At 43.7% G+C, this 18,876-nt stretch overlaps 1 protein-coding gene across 5 annotated transcripts in view; it reads right to left on the bottom strand.

Moving 5' to 3' along the window:
- Positions 1-18,876, bottom strand: part of FOXN3 (forkhead box N3) — a 406,391-nt gene that overhangs the window by 289,696 nt on the left and 97,819 nt on the right. For 3 of the 5 annotated variants that reach the window (XM_059059250.2, XM_067027916.1, XM_067027914.1), the window contains exon 2: positions 11,303-11,412. The exons of the other annotated variants lie outside the window; for them this stretch is intronic. The gene's annotated coding sequence lies outside the window, so the exon portion shown is untranslated. The remainder of the gene's footprint in view (positions 1-11,302; positions 11,413-18,876) is intronic. 5 annotated transcript variants of the gene reach the window in all.

The following is an 18,876-nucleotide window of genomic DNA, read 5'->3' as shown; positions in this document are numbered from 1 at the left end:
AATCCTACAAGCCACATAGCACGGCCAAAAACTTAATTAATTAATTAATTAAAAGGAAAAGAAATTAAATAAAACTAAGCTCTCAAACAATCCCCCAAACCCTCTAATTCCTTTCCTGAGCCCCGGTGAACACGTCCCCAGGTGCAAGGCCAGACATTAAAACCTGCTCCAAATGCCTCATCTACCAGCAGAGGAGAAGGCAATCATCTTAAGAAACTCCGCTTTCCAACGTGGAAGATTTCCCGCACGACATTCTTGATCAACACGTGAGTTCATCCTCCCAGATGTCAAGCTAGACTGGCCAAATGGGAACTCCTTTGTAGGCTCTCTTTCCCTGTTGAATCCAGAGTTTTAAAATGCAGTTCCTGGGCTTCCCTGGTGGCGCAGTGGTTGAGAGTCCGCCTGCCAATGCAGGGGACGCGGGTTCTTGCCCCGGTCCGGGAAGATCCCACATGCCGCGGAGCGGCTGGGCCCGTGAGCCATGGCCGCTGAGCCTGTGCGTCCGGAGCCTGTGCTCCGCAACGGGAGAGGCCACGACAGTGAGAGGCCCGTGAACCGCAAAAAAAAAAAAAAAAATGCAGTTCCTTGCAAATTCCCTAGTGGTCCAGTGGTTAGAACTCTGTGCCCCCACTGCAGGGGGCATGGATTCAATCCCTGGTGGAGGAACTAAGATCCCGCATGCCACACATGTGGCCAAAAAATAAAATAAAATAAAATAAAATGCAGCTCCTTGAACATCACTATGGGTTGACACCCCCCAGAGTCAGGTTCAACCCAATTTCTCATGCCTCCAAAGGCATATTTTAATTCACCATTTTATTTAATATATAAAACATGAATTAAGACAAAACTTGCAGTACTCTCCGACACTAAAAAAAAACCCACAAAGTTTTTCCACAGCAAATGTATCAAAATATACATCTCACACAGTTGCAATGTACTCCAGGTACACTGGCTAAGTTGCGACCAATGAAATCTTCCCATTTCTAAAGACCAGGACCAAAGACACAGCTTCTGTTTATATGAAGCCACTGATTCAATCACTGGGGGTCAGATTTATTGTTTTAGCCATCATTACCTTTTTCACTTATAAATCAGTATCAATCTAGTCATTTTAGTGATCAAAATAACTGTACCATGATCTAATTTCTTAGGTTGTTAAAATGACCAGATCAGAGTCACAGCGGGTGAATCAATAAAATGCCTGGAAACAAATATGAGGAGAAATGTACAGCCACCCCATTGGATGTCAAGGTCGAAAGGCCTGCCTACCACCCATATCCGTGCCTCAAGCCTTACAATTTATATCTATATTCTGACTTCCCAAGGTGCCGGGGCCAATCTCTAAGAATTGTGATGTGCACGTATTGCAGAACCACTCGGCTGTAATAGTCAATTAAATTATTAATGAAAGAACTATACAAATAAAACATCATGCTCTTTTATGCAGTAATAATTATTATCATAAGCAATGCAAATTGAATAATAAGAATCATCAGGACAGTTCGGTGATAAGCTAACAATTTCTGGCAATCAGACCAAACATCTCTGCTCAAGCTGTTTAATAAAATAAATAGCAGGTTGTTGACATTTTTGTTCAGTTAAGCACACACACATCCAGAAACTACTTATGTGTCCCGGGTAGAAGAGCTAAAAAAGAAGTAGAGACTGTATAATACAAAAGTGGAACCACTTACAACAGGGATCATTTAGATATCTCCACAAGAAATCAATAAATCCTATAAACTGTCCCAGAAGCAAATGACATTATTTGCTTATTTATACACACATTGCACACACGTACATTTACATATATTTACATATACATCTGCATTACATGAATATACATATATATACAACATTATAAGAATCTTCTTATAATGTTTCAGGTACTTTCACATGAGGGATAAAGTTAAATGCCATAAGAATACTAGGCCGTCACTATTTAGAAGCATTTATCAAGCACCTAACTTCCTATCACACAGGCACACACACTTTGCAAAAAAGCAAACCATTTCCTTCTTTACCTTAGAGGACCCCTGATGCTGGAACCCTCTAGAAATCATGCAGTCCTCAAACAGCATTGCCCAATTTTCTACCAGTTCACCCAAGACTGATTCAGAAGAGAAGCTGTCCGTTCACAGATCAAACTAACCACAGAGAAAGTCTATTAAATTCTAATTGGCAAGTAATTTGGACCTTCCAGTAGCAACTACAACCAATTTCCTGCCTCTTTTTGTGCACCTGGAAAAATATGTTTTCTATCTGAGGTAATGATATCCCCTGGTATTCAGAGGAAAAAAGGTCAAAGACAGTGAGGTCTCCTCAGCTTCCAGCAAGAAATGCTAAAGAGTGAGCTGAACCTACCTGCTGTCAGATGCGTTCATGTCACAAACAAACTTATCTTCTCCTAGGGTCTGAGTGTTGGTTAAAAGCCCAACCATTGAGAGGCCATTTGACTGGGCTTACGCCCTTTACAAAAGCACCTCCCCTTCCTTCATCATGAGCTGCCATATTAATGAGATCAATTTGGATGCCATTCTCTTTCAAGGGGTATCAACTTCAAGACAGCTCTACCTCTTCAGACTCGGGGAGATGCCCCTGCTCTGAGTTGCAATTATTCCTCTGAACCTAACTCTATCCTAAAAGCCAAAAACCTCTCACCTGAGCTACAGCTACCACCACTGATGGAGCTGCGAGACTTGAGCACAGTTCTGAGTCTGGGCTCAAAAGACTCGGTCCCTGGTTAATGCCCAAATATCCATTTTGGGAGTTCACATGCATATACCAGAGTGAGAGTACAATAAACGTGGACACAGAAATATGCCCACTACAGGGAAACAGCACACTATGGCACTTTTTACCAGGAGTAACAGTTCACCCTCTGCCTTTGCAGGGTGGATGGGTTCTGCCGATTTCCACCAGGAGACAGGTGGGACTGCGTATTCTTCAGCCAGAGTGCTGTGGCCAGATGCCTACTCATCGTTTCAAATGCCTTTCTTCTCTCCTCCCTAAAGCAGGAAGAAAGTCTTAATTGATGCTATGTCTCTAACACTTGCTAATCTCCTGTTTAATAAGGAGCCACAGCCACAGCCACAGGCTGTGGACCTCCAGTAAACAGCAGTAGGAGCCAGTAAGGAGGAGAGAGAGGGAGGTGAAGAGGGAACCAAGGAGAAGGGGCGAGAGAAGCCAAGTCAGGGAGGTTCCCAGATCGTGATTTTGCACCACAATAAAATTTCAAAAATAGTTTCGGAGAGGCGTAGGTTGCCAACTTTTTATTTTTCCAAGTAAAGAATATTGAACTATCTTGAGCTTATTTTTCTCTTTGCCTTGGACTGGGGAAAAGTTCATCTTTGAACACTTATTTGTACATATCTGTTTGTTCCCCCCTCCTCCCCACAACCCATCAACTGTAAACTCAAGCAGGCCCCTCAGAATCTCTCTACCTTCCACACAGGAGGGCCCCTGGTGTCCAGGAACCACTGAAACAGACAGATTGGATCCCGAATCTGAGAATTACTACTTACTTTCTCATTTCACTTCAGAATGTTTCACATTTCCTTATCTTCCTGCAGAGAATTTCTGTGAAACACCTTTCCTAAGGTGATGTAACTATATGGCCACCTCAAAAAAAAATCAACACATTTTACATCGGATTCATTTCAACCCTTGACAAGAAAGCAGTATGCATGCTTCTAATGGAAATGAATTCTAACAAAAGGGTGTATTCACACTTTCAGCCTAGGGGCCTGACCCACGAGGGCCAAGAACACATGTGCAAGGAATGTGGATGCCGTCTTCTGCAGGCAGACAACAGAAGGAGCAAGTGACCAAAGATTTCCATCCATTTATCTTGACACAAACCTACTCTTCCACCAGCCAAGATGACGGTTCCGAAGGGAACCAACTTGCAGAGTCTGGACCCGAACCAGGGCTTTCAGCAACAACTAAGGATTTAGACCAGTTAATTTCTGAATTCTTGTAAAACAAAGACCATATATGTTAAAGTGGCCAGCTCAGGGCCTGTGTGCAAAAATCTCCCTCTTCCCTTGAGACGAGAGCTCTGTATCTGGCCTATCTCTCCCTGGCAAACAGCTTGCAAAGGGCTTTCAAACATGAAGAACTCTTTGTTGAAGGAGCTCTCATATCTACCTTGTTATCTGCAGTACACAGAAACAACTGACTTAGAAGTCTTTTCAATTCATTCTCATTAAATAAAAGATGGATTTTCATCTCATTTCCAATTATCAGTCAGGAACATACATTCTTTTTTTGTGGCTGCATTGGGTCTTCATTGCTAGGCTCGGGCTTTCTCTCGTTTCGTTGTGGTGCGTGGGCTTATTGCGGTGGCTTCTCTTGTTGTGGAGCACGGGCTCTAGGTGCACGGGCTTCAGTAGTTGTGGCACGTGGGCTCAGTGGTTGTGGCGCACAGGCTTAGTTGCTCCGTGGCATGTGGGATCTTCCCAGACCAGGGCTCGAACCCCTGTCCCCTGCCTTGGCAGGCAGGTTCAAACCACTGTGCCACCCGGGAACATACATTCTTAAGTAATGACAATTATAATCATTTTAAGAGCTACCATAAAATGAGCATTTACTGTCTGCCAAGCACTGTGCCAAGTATTTTACTTTTATTTATTTTTTTATTGACATGTAGTTGACATACAACATGATGTTAGTTTCAGGTATACAACACAGTGATTCGACCACCGAATACATTATGAAAGGATTACCACGACAAGTAAAACCATCTGTCCCCATGCAAAATTATGACAGTACTATTGACTCTATTCCTTATGCTGTAGTTTACATTCCCACGACTTACTGATTTTAGAGCTGGAAGTCTGCATCTCTTAATCCCCTTCACCCAACCCTCCTCCCCCGTGCCAAACATTTTATAAGAATTATTTTACTTAATTCTCATGCCAACTCTATAAGGTAAATATCATTATCCCCCTTTTACAGATGGGGAAATGGAGGCTCAGATACCTTCCATTATTTTCTAGGAATCCACAGCTCAGAAATCACACCCCAAGTCATTCAGCTGGAAAGAGGAGGGACAGGAATCTGAAACTCTGGCTGATACGCTAACCCCAACATCCACTGCCTCCCGCTGGCATCCTTGGGTCACTCACTACAAGCAACCCTGCCAGAAGCCACAGCTTTTACGGTGCATGCACTTTAACTGGCACCGCTAAAAACGCAGCCCATCCCGTCTTTCCTAGAAGCCAGCGCTGTTTTCACTCTGCTTTCAAGTCCTGTTGAGGCTTTAGGCCCTCTCTCTCAGGAGGCCTCACGTCAGCCCTCAGGCCTTGGACCACCACAGCAGTCATTCAGTCCAATTAGACAAAGCCATTTCTCTCAGGAGAGCTGGTGCAATTCCACCATGGTTTATGAGCGACCAAAACTCTGAGCTTGTTTTAAATAAAGCAAGCCCTCCGAAGTTCACGAATCTCTTTCATCTGCTTTAGTCTGTGATGACAAGGAGACAAACGTTAGTGGGGAAGCTGTCCCCTCCACCACCGATGTCTCGCTTTGTGACCTTCCTCGGAGATTCTGCGGCCCCTCAGTTTCTCTGTATACAGAATACAAACTCTTACCTTCTTCACAAAAATGAGTGTGGCGACCAAGTGAGAGAGTAAAAATACTTGGAGAAAAAAAAAAAATTAAATGTTGTCTACAACGAAGGTGTTAATGTCATATCTTTTCCAAATAGTACAGGTTCTGGCAAATTCCACGGAGCATTTATTTACAAGGCCGAAGCCCAGATCCAGAAACTCTCTCTGTTCCATATATGGGGATTTCTATTTAATGAAATGTTTCCAGGAAACACCTTAGAGCCATAAGCAAACGTGCTAAGCGGGCAGCCATAGGAAAACTCCCCATAGGTCTATGAATCAGTCCTTGGGAGAGTTTTCTGTTTTGTTTATTAACATTTGGGCCCCATTTATGACTCAAGCATAACTTCCCTTGGCATTAAAGTAACTCGGAACTGAGATTAATTGCCCGATTGTTAATTACATTTGGCCTCTTGGCACTGCATGTTGTAAGTACCCTGTCTCTCAGGGCACACTGACAACAAGTGATCTGTCGTCGGCTGTTCTGAAAGAGCTTTGGTGTCTGCGCTGTTTATGATCACTAAAATTAAGGGTTCTAGCCTTCTAAGAATCTAACACACACACTCTTTGTGTGGCTTCACAAATGCCTCAAATAATGAGACCATCACAGGAAAACATATTGAATTGAGTTTCTCGACTATTTACACCCCCCCTAACCTGTCCAGCTGCCTCTGCCTCTTCTGGCCTCAGACCCCATTTTGAACATGGATTTCTTTTTTCCCTTCTGGAATCTCTTAGTTTCTCCACTGTATTCATTCGGGGGGGGGGGGGGGGGGGGAAGAAAGACCTCATAAATATCATTTCATATTCCAAGCAATTTGCTATAGGCAACTACACCATTACTTTGTACAAATAAATTTACATACATCGTTATTAGAATGTTTTATCTTAGCAAGATTATTTGGTTCCCACAGCACAAATTAAATGCATGCTTAAAGCAGAATATGTTAAACTTATTCCTATATTGTTTATGAGATGGGATTAGAAATTTCCATCTAATTTTTCTTTCATAATGGAATTCCTTTAGTTTTCTTTGTACATCTAGAAACCACATGTATAATTTTCTGGGGGGTTTCTTCTTTTTTTTTTTAAATAAATCTATTATTTATTTATTTATTTTTGGCTGCGCCGGGTCTTTGTTGCTGCGCTCAGGCTTTCTGTAGTTGTGGCGAGCGGGGGCTACTCTTTGTTGCGCTGCGTGGGCTTCTCATTGTGGTAGCTTCTCTTGTTGCGGAGCATGGGCTCTAGGCATGCGGGCTTCAGTAGCTGTGGCTCATGGGCTCTAGAGTGCAGGCTCAGTAGTTGTGACACACGGGCTTAGTTGCTCCACGGCATGTGGGATCTTCCCAGACCAGGGCTCGAACCCGTGTCCCCTGCATTGGCAGGCAGGTTCCCAACCACTGCGCCACCAGGGAAGCCCCCTCTGGGGGGTTTCTTGAAGCAAGCATTGCAATAGATGCTTCCGATACATTTGGTCCATTTTTCAGAGACTATTCCCTTTGATTCCACGGGGTCAGTTCTGAACAGTGATGAGGAAGGCCAGGAACCAGGGAAATTAAAACCATCTCCTGAGTAGATGGGTTTTTGTCTGATATTATTCTTCAAGCAAACTGGTCATTGGTTGTGGTTTGGCTTTTTTTTTTTTTTTTTTTAATAAACAAATTTGTAAACAAACTTCCTGAAAATGGAGCTCAGTTTCTACTCACTGTTTAAGTTGGAAAGATGCCTGTTTGGATCAACTGCACAGCACAGACATGGCAAGTCTTCACTGGCTGGAGTTCTACTCCACCCTAGATTTCAAAATAAAATCTTTTCTGCCTATATATAAAGGTGGTGCCCATTTTTAAAACAAGCTGCAGTTGTCAACATCAGGGAAGCGGGTAGAAAGGGACCAACTGAAAGTCAGGAGCAGAGCTTGCCACCCTGAACCTGTTAACTGCTGGCTCCGGAGAACCCTTTCATGATTCCACGACTTGGCTTCTCATCAGGCTCAAAAAGGGCTGAACTCACCACTCAGAGCTGTACCCTTCTCCCCGTGTGTGGTCTGGGACCAGATTCCCAAGCCAGTGTCAGGGAAGTGGGGCCCCACGTGGTGAAGGGCACAATCCTCGTAAAGGATGAGTGAGGCAGTCACGTGCAAGAGCTGGAAAGAGCAAGAAAGAGCCGGGTTCAAAGCAAAGTGGTGCCGCTCTCTAGCTGTGATCATGCACAATTTAAACCTTTCTGCATCTGTCACCTCTTCTTAAAATGAGATTACTTGTACCCACTTCACAAGTTTGTTTGGGGAATTAAATGAAAGAAGGCAGGAAGAAGCTGAGGACAGTGTGACCTCTGGAAGAGGCTCAATAAACAGTAGCTGACATTAATCTTCAAGGATGACCAGTGGGGTCAAGCTGGGGTGATCATGTGATGTATTGTCCATACCAGCATATTTCCAGGTGTGAAAGGAAGGGCTGTATTATAATTCTGTTGGGTCAACTGGCAAATGCTAGGATGCTTCCAGGCACACTGGGGCATGTGTGACTATCCCAACTCCAGCCCATGACCATTCAAGACCCAGTAAAGAAGTTAGGTAATGATTATATCTTACATATTTTACAACTCGTTATACCTTTTAGAGATCTTTCATACATCTTTATCCCAGCAACGAGACAGGGTCATGTGACTAGTTCTGGCCAATGGACTGTGGACGTGGAATTGGTCTGAGTCACTTCTGGTCTAAGGCACCTAAGAATGAGTGTGTGTTCTCAACTATTCTTCACATATTGAAATAACCAGGAAGCCACAGTTTGAGACGTAGGTGTCACAAGATAGGGGAGGCAGCAAAGCCACACTCGTGCAATCCAGCTCTGGGTGAGTGAGAAATAAACTTTTATTGCACTAAACCCTGAGATTGGGAGTGTACTTTTTACCCTAGTATCCCACAGCCTGCCCTGGGGCTCAGCTAGCTAGTCCAATTAGAACCCACATCTCCAACTTTCACCAGTTTTCACTCAACAGTATCAAAACTCCCACCCGATTGGGAAAATGCTGCCAAGATTAAATGCCATAGCTTACTCATGGCAAATCTTCAATGCTTACTTGATTTAAAACAAAATGCTTTTTTGGTTTAAAACAAAATAGTTCATACCCAGTGCCAAGTAAAAAAAAGAAAGTTCCAAAATGCAGGCTATATATTTTTTTAATATACGTATTTATTTATTTGTTTGTTATTTATTTATTTATTTTGGCTGTGCTCAGTCTTAGTTGAAGCATGCAGACTCTTAGTTGTGGCATGCGGACTTCTTAGTTGCAGCATGCATGTGGGATCTAGTTCCCTGACCAGGGATTGAACCCCAGCCCTCGGCATTGGGAGTGTGAGGTCTTACCCACTGGACCACCAGGGAAGTCCTGCAGGCTATATTTTAATTTGGTGCTGATTTGTTCCAACATTTACGTTAACCTGAGAAGCCTGGATGCCTCATTTTAAAGACGACCCTAATAATTAGATTCCTGAAATGAAATAGCCTCAATGTCATATCTAGCTTTAACTGAAAGTTAAATAGATGAACAGAAAAATCCAACTAGACTATGACCACCGATTCTCTATCTCAATCTAGAAAATTCCTCCCTTCCTCTCTTGCTTATTCAAATCCTACTCATCCTTCAATCCTATTTTCTTTATGAGGGAAAAAGTTCCACGCCTCAAACTTTGCAAACACTTGTGTCAATCAATTGCCTAGGCCAGAGGATAGCAAACTTTTTTCTGTAAAGGGTCAGAAAGTAAATACGTTATGGTTTCTGACACACCCATTCAACTCTGCCCTTGTAGCGCAAAAGCTGGTGTAGACAACCTGGAAATAAATAAACATGACTATGTTCCAGTAAAACTTAATTTAGGGACATTGAAATCTGAATTCCATGTCATCTCTACGAGGCAAAATATACTATTCTTCTTCTAATTTTTTCCAGCCATTTTAAAATGTGAAAACCATCTCAGCTTGTCCACCCCAAACAAGCAGTGGGCCGTGCCTGGCTGGCGGGGCCGTAGTTGACCCACCCCAGGCTTAGAAGAGGCAGGGCAACAACGGATTAGGCAGTCGCTTTTGTGGGAGGGGAACGCAAACACTGTAATTCTAGTTCTTCCCACTTCCTGGTGGCTGGTGATCCAGGGCTCTGACTCCAGGAAGGCCTGAGTCCTTGGATCAGCCAGGTCTCAGTTCCAGAAGCACTGGAGCACGCGAGTAAGGCAGGTGGTGTGTGGCCACGCAGACCTGACGGGATGGGCGGGAGCCTCGGCCGGCGACCCTCAGCAGCACCCTCAAGGCCCAGGGCAGGAAAGCCGCCACTGCTTTATCCAAAAGAGCGAGGTGTGGGCAGGATTCGCTGGGCCATTGCAAGATGAATCAGCACACTGGGCTCCCATCCCTGACTATGGCCCCAGCTTCAGCCTTGAGGCCCTCCCTGAATTCTGGTTTTCAGAACTCTTGATATACTCTTAGCATCAACGTCCAAACTCACGTTCCTGGCTTCTTCTCCCTACCCTTCCATTCCACTTCTCAGCTCAGAATCACCCATTGTGAATCACCAGGTACTGACCTCACACAGCACCTGGTTCATCCCAGGGCCCTGTCAAGCCCCACCTGCCAGGCAGAGTGTAGAGGGGAGAGGGGCAGGTATGTAAGAATAAACAATCAGGTAGAGAGGCAGAGGCCAGGTATGGGCAAGCTCAAGGAAGCAGAAGGCCAGCCAGGTAGCAGCCAAGCCAGGGCTGGGGCACCAGAGACTAGGGTCCCCTGAAGGAAGCTGTCAGCCAAGGTGGCTCTGTAACAGAGCAGGTAAGGTGTCCCCAGGGGGACCTTAAGGGACCCAGGCCCCGAGAAGGAGCCTGGCTCTGGCTGGGATAGAGGCTCAGGGTCCTCCAAGCCCCGTCTGGTCCTCACTGGCTAGGCTCATGGCAGGCTCGTTCCCGCCTTCCGGGCCAGGCCAGGCTGCTCCTCTCCCCTCTTGGCTGAATGATCCACAGTGACCAAGCCCTCCTTCAGCCCTCCCTCTTCCATGAATTCTCTGATTATTTCAGTCCCAATCCTCAAAGTCTCTTAATTCCCTGAACCAGAGAGCTACCATAATGCACTGCTCCGGCCGGAAGCTGCGCACCGTCCGCCACGTTCTTATGGCTCTTTGGCTAAGGTCTGAGCTTCACGCGGATGTATCTTGTATTTTTGTACGTCTTATAGTTTTTTATCCCCATCTGCCCTGAGAACACATAACAGATACTCAATAATACTTATTAAACTCAATTAAAAGGTCCAACATTAGAAAGATTAATACAATTCAAAAGAAACATAGTATTATGGGAAAGAAAATGATTTAGAGAAACTACATACGGCAGAGGCTAGCTTCTATACAAAAATTCCCAGCAATGTTCCTGTTGCTTTGTGTCTATGACACACACCAAAATTTTAAATAAAGATGTGACTCAACATTCTCATTATCTTAATGCCTAAATTCACTGACCACATTGTCAGTCTGATCAGCTATATACATTGATCATTAAGAAGACGCGGCGGGAGGAAGAGGGGGAGGATACCAATTGCTGGAGAAACAATCAATTTGGCATTTGCATTTAAATATAGCTTTGGTATTTCATTTATTCAGTGCAATCTCCATGAGGTGTAAGCCAGCTGGGGAAGGCAAAGCTTGGTTACCTGAGTCAGAGTGGGTCCAGGAAACCGAGGTCAGCATTGCCCCAGAAAGGACAGAGAGGCCTCCATGATCACGAGAACGCCGGTCTTCTAGGAGACGACGCGTCTAGTGGCTGGTGGAGAGGAACAGCAGGAAGGCGGGATTAGAGCAGAGGAGGAGAGAGAACCCTCTCAACCACAGTGGATGTCATCTCTGGCCTGACTCTCTAAAATATGACATACTTCAGCGAAAAAGTCAATTGCAACTGTACCTCTTTATTTCTTGGAAAGTTATTGAAGCACTGGGTCTTTCGTGATGGAGTGTTCTTGAAACTGCCTCATTGGGGCCCAAAAGGACCCAGAGATTTGAAAATACATGCCATAGTTATTATGAGATTATCTTATTTTACTGGAGCTGCCATTGAGACATTTGTGAGATCATTTTACTTCACTTCAGCTGCCACTGAAACACTTGTCTACATAAAGGAAAAACATCAGAGCACCGGCAAACCTTCAAGGCCAGCGTTCCACCACGAGAACCAGCCTGGATCCTCTGCGTAGACCAGGTATACAGGCTGCAAAGTCAATGACTCTCTAGTCTGTTGTTGTAAAATAAAATTACGCTGGCTCTATTCCTGGAGAAAAAGATGCCATCAAGCTAAAGCTCACGAAACGGGCTACAAGTTTGGAGGATACAGTTAATCTATAATCTTACAAAATAGAAAAGTCGGTACACGAGATAGATGGCATAATAATTTCTAATGGAAGATATTTTCTTGAACTACACATCAAGGAAGACACAGCAATAGGCTCTCTAATGAAAAGAATGGTGTGAGCCTGTGAGCTTTAGCGTGAGAATGTTAGGAAATTAATAATTCATTCTATCAGTGGTTCTCAAACTGTGGTCCCTGGAAGGGCAGCATCAGTATCACCTGAGAATTTGTTGGAAATGCAGATTCTTGGCCCTACCCAAGATCTACTAGATCTGAATATTTGGAGGTGGGGCTCAGGGATCTGTTTTAACAAGCCCTCCAAGTGATACTGATACATCTTAAATCATTAATTTATCCACCCATCCAAAGACATTGAGTCCATTGTTAAAAAATAAAATTACCCTACTCTACTGCGTGTTAAGCTTCAATTAAGGGCCAAGTATTGGGCTGGGGACTGGGGAGAGAAGAAAGGGCAGAGAGAGAAGATAGTGAAACCCCTGCCCTTGAGAAATGTATTGTCCTCTATGGGAGGTAAAACAGGTATACAGGCAACTCAAGTACAGACTTGTGTTATTTTCTCTAACGAAGAGATAGAAGGTTTCAAAGGAGACATTTGTTTCTGATTGGTGTGGGGAGGCCGGTAAAGGAAAGCATCAAGACAATAGTAATGGGACTTGAGATCTGCACAGGATTTTGACAGGCGGGAATAGGGAAAAGCTGAAGCAAAGGCCCAGAGGTGAGAAAGCATGAGGGCTATTCAGGTACATGGAGGAACCAGGTCTGGCTGATACGTAAGAAACTTGGAGGTGATCTTGGTGAGACAAGGTTACTGCCAAGCACAGACACGTAAATGCTAGGGGCCCGTTGCTTCTCTTTCTTGTATGAAGACTACTTAGCAGCACCTATGGCTTATGTTTAGAAACTGACATCTGATAAACCAGGTGATTTAATAATTTCTAAGTCTAGTCTGCTTTTCTGTACTTTTTGAACTGCTTTTTCTAGAGGGGAGCACCTCAGCTGCTTCAAGGATTAACTGCTGAAGGTTTGCCCTGGAGGAAGACACAAAAGAAAATTTCAAAGCAGGCATAAGAACCCGGATGTCACAGTAGCCTCGGGCCATTCTGCAAAGGGGCAAAATGTTACCACACCTAAAAAGCCCCTGAAGGCACTGATGGTTTTAGCTTTATAAAATAACTCCAGTGGAGAGGGGTGTGCCTTAGTCCAAAGGAAAAGTTAAACCAGGGACTGGGAGATATGGGTGCAAGGATCAAAAGGTACAGACTTCCAGTTATAAAGTGGATCAAAAGGTACAGACTTCCAGTTATAAAGTAAGTCGTGGAGATACAGGATGACTATAGTTAATAAGACCGTATTGCATATTTGAAAGTTGCCAAGAGAGTAGATCTTAAAAGTTCTCATCACAAGAAAAAAACATTTTTTGTAACTATGTAAGGTGGCGGATGTCAGCTCGACTTCTTGCAGTAATCATTTTGCAACGTATACAAATATTGAATCATTGTCGTACACCTGAAACTAATACAATTTTATGTCAATCATACCTCAATTAAAAAAAATTAAAACATGCCCTAAAAAAGTTAAACTAATACTCAACTCAACACTTCTAATTAGAGAAAAGAAACTACTTTTCATGATCAAGAAGGTATGGCTTTTGCTTCTAGAAAACGGACATAAATAGAAGGCTTTATTTCCTGGTGCTGCTAGATGAATGATGAAACACTGAAAACGTTTTTGATGTCCTGCAGGGCTCTGATGGAAATGAAGCTGGATTCAGAATCGGTTGCTCACCCCAGATCTGCCATTTAGCCACCATCTGTGTCATTAAGGGCAAGGCACTCAACTTCCTAAACCTCAGTTTTTCATCCATCAAGAATTAGAGACACTGACTTGTCCCACCTTTGAAATTTAAATAAGAAAACAGACAAGAAGTTGCTCTGAAAATTATAAGGTGCACTATTACACAGGGGTATATTTTTATTGGATATATAATTATACTATCCTACTCACTGAGACATTTGGGTACTAATCAATACTTGTTACTGCATTGGCCTTTGAAAATATGAAAGTAAAATGTTTCTTATGCCCAGACCCTCCTTTTAAATATTTGCAGACAGAGCAGTTCTAAGGTACAAACTTGGCATCGACCAAACTGTCCTCCCAAGAAACATTTCAAGGTAAATTTTTTTACTGCTGTTTTTTTTTTTTTAACTTTTATTCCTCTGACCTCGCTAGAGCATCCAGATATCTTTCAGCAGCTCCTGGTGAGCACGACTCAGTCTGCAGCAACACAGACATACGATGGCGATAATTTATCATCTCTGCAGTAGTTTAGTCCCAGATGGACCATTTACTAATTTATTTCCATATGTAACTGGCAGAAAGATTAATCAGGCTTCCAACTCAGAAACCTGAATTGTGCTTCATTGCCTTAACAGGCTAACTCTGGACCAGAGGAAGTACACCGTTTACATAGAAAACCAAGAGTTTCTCTTAAAGAGCCTGTTGACCTTAGACACAGGCCCTTAAACACACACACACACACACACACACACACACACACACACACACACACACACACAAGGCCTGCTCCTTCTGTCAACTTGGAGGGCTGGTTCTTTCTTTAGATACTCATGGACTTCCCATAGGAGCTGTGCCTGATAGAACTGCAAGCAGAAGTAATGCCAAATCAGGCCCAGTTGCAGCTACAGTCCCCTCCCTCCCTGTGTGCAAGTACGGGGTCTCGTATTTCTGAAACTGAACAGATCTTTTTGCCATGGTGCTACGCCCAGCTGGCCGGCTGTGCAGTGCCCAGGCACTGGAAACTATGTGCTTTCTTTTTTCCACTCTTTTTAAGGGTCTGAACTTGACTGAATCCAGCAGCTGCCGTAGCTTCAGCAAGGCGATGGCTAATGAATTGTTAGCACTGCTCCCAGTTCCCCTGAGTTCAACTCTCAGTTCCCTTTTGTTTTTAATTCTATCCCAGTGATATCAGCCTTGAGCAAAGAGTGGTTAATGGAATTATTGTTGGATGACGGTGTTTACAGATAGAAGGCCAGCCGATCCCAAAAGGCGGCAGAAAGGAAATTGACTGGTTATATCTTCAGTGGGACCCAAGGCCACAGCCAGGAAGGCTCAGGAGGCAGGACCACGTAGAGATATTACCGGCTGGATCCACACACCTGGGTCACTAAACAACCATGTGGTTTTGAAAAAGTCACTTACAGGCTCCAGTTCACAATTCTCTCCTCTGTAATATGATTTTAGCTCCCTAAAGTTCCTTCTGGCTCTAAAATCTTTGATTCCATGAAGATGAAAAAAATGTCAGCCATTCACCTGGTTTCCACGTTTAGGTGATGCCAAACAGCCAGAAGTTTGGAAGCATCTGAAAGTAGCTGAATTGGTCAGGATGCTTGGTTCTGTGACAGACACAGACTTAGGAATCTCAGTATCTAACAGTCTGTCTTTGAGCAGAAGATTGTTCAATGATGTATATCTTTGCAAATGTTTAAGAATTCAATGAAAAACCAGTTTGAAGTACTGTTCTAGGTATGACAAAAGCTACAGAAGTACCTAAATCAGGGTCCTGTGTCTTTGATACATTTACATCACAGTTCAGAAAAGATACAACTCAGGGCTTCCCTGGTGGCGCAGTGGTTGAGAATCGGCCTGCCGATGCAGGGGACGCGGGTTCGTGCCCCGGTCCGGAAGGATCCCACATGCCGTGGAGCGGCTGGACCCGTGAGCCATGGCCGCTGAGCCTGCGCGTCCGGAGCCTGTGCTCCGCAACGGGAGAGGCCACAACAGTGAGAGGCCCGCGTACCACAAAACAAAAAAAAAGAAAAGATACAACTCATCCTAATATAGTGAAATAAGTGCTATAATTTGAAGACCAACTGTTATGGGAACATGATGGAAAGGATGGAAAAATCATCCCAATGAGGGTGACAGCGGGAGATCTGTAAGGTTTTTTGGAGGAATTGGCATTGAAGCTGGGAAAGTGGGAGGAAAGGAATCTAGGCAGAGACAGCAGCTAGAGCAAAGGCCTAGAAACTTCCCCACAAGGCCAGGATATAGTATTTATTACGCTAGGGCAGGCCCCGGTATGCTCAAGAAAGAGACCTAGTGACAGAGAAGGCTGGAAAGGGACTAATGGTGGAAAGGCCTGGACAGCGGCCTGGGGACTGGCTCTTACCCTGTGACCACTAAGAACCTTCAGAAACAAGCAGGCAGTGGAGACTCTAAATGAACTATGCCCAGGAAGTTTATTCTGGCAATTCTATTACCATTTACTATTGGTAATAAGATCAGTCTGTACCTTCATTTTTCTCTTATTCATTTCATGCTGCCACTATTTGGGAATCCCTCAAATTTACTTTTTTTTCCAAATCAATTTCCTGGCTCTTCAGATGGAAGCAATTGAGTTTCCTACAAGCACTGCCAGGATTTTGCATTTAAATGACTGGCGCCGCCTAAGGCTTTATGTTTGGGTTTATGTGTTTTCTATTCTTACGAAAGAGTTAACATACCATGACTTAGACTGGTGTTTTCTGGAGATTTTTTTTTTTTTTTACACTGGAAAGTACTTTGGGACGATGAAAAAAATATATACAAACGTGTCAACTGTTGGAAGGGCTTACACTCCCCAAACAGGCAAAAGTTGAACTATCACCCAAAGTAGTTCATTGGCACTTTTTTGATTTCCAGTTTCAGAGCTCAAGGGTCATGAACCCAAGGCTTCCAGGGCCCCTCAAATGTAATAGCAGAACATCAAGTAAACAATCACACCAATAGTATTTGGTTTCTCTGCCTCAGGAGACCAAGCACAGGTGGCTTCCTGCAGCTGTCACAGAGAGAGGCTGCCCACCAGGATACCCAGGGCCCGCCAGGGAGCTCAGGCCATGGGGGAGGGGGTCTGCAAGCCTGCCCTCCCGCCAGCCCCAAAGATGGGCTGGGGTCCCGAAACTAAAGAGATGAGTGTGAGAATAGGCAGAGGGGCTCCCTGTCTGAAAAAGGAGCTGCCTTTAGTATGAGCCACCATAAAAAAAAAACAAAAACAAAAACAAAAACTCCCCTTAGAAGACACAGACTTCACTTCCCGTCTCTGGGTGGCTTGGACTACAGATGGGCATCGTTGCGAGGTTTCAACACTAGTTTCACTTTGGATCACCTTATTTAGAAGGCAAATCGTATCTATCCACTAGGGTGTCAAACATTCTAGGGTTCCATCCCTGACCCACAACCCCAAATCTCTCCCAGCCCCCCACACCCCCAGGTGTGCAGGAAGCTCCCGAACCCCCTCCTCCCATAGGTGTTCTCTGAACATTCAATCAAATAATTACTGTGAAGAACAGTGTGCAGTAGACATGGGAGACAGTTCCCTGTGCACATAAAAAAACAGTCTCACACATACAACAGTTGCGTTTCTCATACCACTTTTTGTAAAAGTCCACCTATGGTCAGAAAATGAATCCTCCTCAAATGAATAGATTAGCTTAAATTACCATGCCATTTTACATTCTCTTTCCTGATACATAAATAATAAAACTGTACGGTAAATGCAGGCTTACACTGAATAATGGGCATAAATAAAAAATATTCTGACATGAAAAACTCAGTATAAACTGAACTACAACATACTTGAAAGCTCCCGCAATCATAATGTACACATCAAAATTCATTAACCTAATACCTAGGTTACTATTCACAAGCAGAGGTCTAGCCTGTAACTAATTACTCATTTGAACAATTCTCCTCCTAAATTACTGTACCATTTGATTGCAAAGTCACACACTTACAAAGTCTATCATCTTTACTTGGGTGCTCTCTAACCGACACTCAAGTCTTAACAGGCTACAATGTGGCAGCATAACATAAACACACCGGACAGTAAATGGTACCAAAAAGTAGCCGCGAATGTGAAAGACAAACCAGGGTCATCCTGGTGAGAAGGGAGATATTTACATAAGCATCCAGAAAGACAATGGAGCCCCAATTTCTCTTTAACTGCATACCCAATCAACCTCTCTGCTCCTCAGCTGATCATTTTTATAAAAAAGCAATTTTAGAATGATACATTCAAATACCCTAGTTGCCATAAACTCAGCAGCAGTTAAAGATTCTGGTGCACATTGATTTGCTTTAAGACTCAGCTATTTTCAACCAAAGCTTACATTCCTTACCCATCACTACCCGGCCTCCAAAAAATTAGCTTCACTGACAATATCCTTCTTAAATATGTCATCTACAAAAGCCATTTCTTACCTTCGTGACTCACTCACATTTATTTCATTTGATGATATTTACCCAAGCAAGGATAATTGTTTGACTGGAATCTTGCAACTTTCAACTTTGCCCAGATTTTGCTGTCATGAGGAAGGGGAATGCCGAAATCCCCGACACATCGCTTAGCTGAGCTAATAGACATCTGAATCAGAGCTATATTTTAAATTCTTTTACACTTACTTAATATAGTATGTGCTGCCTGTCCACTGATGCGATATCAGAAACCTGCAAGCTACTATTTCTGCAACTGTGTCACTGTAGATAGTCTGAAACATGTACGTAGCTGTTGCCATGGAAACAAACACAGCTAGGGTAGAGTGCCACGCTGTGTTAATTCCTTCACCCATGAACCCCGGGGGAATGCTAACATTCATCTTCTTTCTCCTTTAGTCTCACACTGCTTTAATATTTTTTTAGCATTATCAAATGATGTACTAAATACATATGGTACACCTGAAAATACGGATGGCTGAAATGAGCTGTGTGCCAGCCTAGCCTGCTGGGTATCTGCTTAAGGTGGTGCAAATAGGCATGGATCTTTTCACTAACTTCTCCTGAGAGAAATGGAGAACTTTGTTTCTTTCT

The sequence above is a fragment of the Kogia breviceps genome, chromosome 3 (genome assembly GCF_026419965.1).
Source record: "Kogia breviceps isolate mKogBre1 chromosome 3, mKogBre1 haplotype 1, whole genome shotgun sequence".
Lineage (NCBI taxonomy): Eukaryota > Metazoa > Chordata > Mammalia > Artiodactyla > Physeteridae > Kogia > Kogia breviceps.
Note: the sequence above shows the minus strand (reverse complement) of the source record. Positions and strands in the feature narration are given on the sequence as shown.